Raw genomic sequence first — 963 nt, 5'->3', positions numbered from 1 at the left:
GAACAGATTTCTTCAAATTACCTGGACTTCTAGGAAAGATCACCTCTTCTTTCTGTGGTGGAATACAAGGATAACCTTCTGTATTTCATATTAAAAAATAAAAATAAAAAGGAAGGAAATATCAGTGAGACTGAATAACTACAGTGCTTTCCCCTTATCTTTATCTTGGAAAGGGAGTAGGGTTTGGTTTAATTTGCAGTGAAAGGTTATAGAGCTACAAAATTGAAAGAGAGTAAGATTAGAGAAATTATATAGCTAAAAATTGGGTTTGTATTTACTAGGACCATTTAATATTTCACTAATTATTTGTAATCAGCAGTTGTTTTCTATTTTCATATTTCATATACGAAATCATATGGTATACATTTTTAATGCCTCATCTTCATCCTTTTTTTTCCTTACATTATTACGAAAGCATATAATCATGTGGGAATACTTTCTTACTTAATTACTTACATTATTTCATCCCTTGTTGCGATTAAGCAAATTATTGCTTGGTCTCTTTAGAAAGGATAATTAAGATACTGTTCTGGTGTTTTACAATTTACTCGTTGTCACAGGTATGGCTAAGCTAATTATCAAATGGTTAAAAATTTATTCTAGGAAGAATATTACAAGTGTACCATGTGGGCAAATTGCTTCCAAGGCTAATTCAATTATAGATGCACTGTACCTATCATGTCGGTATGATATTTGTCTTGGAAGGTAGAGAGCACGGGAATGTAATGTCAAGTTTATATACTGCCTGTTTTTGTACACTAGATTTTAGAAAAAGTCAACATGGTGTCTGAGAGAAGGAAGAGCAAGAAGAAACACACTCGTTAATTCTTTTCTTAAAAAAAAGTCATAACAAATTAATGCAGCAGAGCAAACAGAGGCTACAGTATGAACTGTATAAAATCTAGATACTGCTTATTCCTGATATTCTGATTCCAGTCAGAATAAAAATGCCGATAAAATTAT

This window comes from Chiroxiphia lanceolata, chromosome 1 (assembly GCF_009829145.1).
Source record: "Chiroxiphia lanceolata isolate bChiLan1 chromosome 1, bChiLan1.pri, whole genome shotgun sequence".
NCBI classification, from domain to species: domain Eukaryota; kingdom Metazoa; phylum Chordata; class Aves; order Passeriformes; family Pipridae; genus Chiroxiphia; species Chiroxiphia lanceolata.
The sequence above is the reverse complement of the archived record's forward strand: the minus strand, read 5'-3'. Positions refer to the sequence as shown.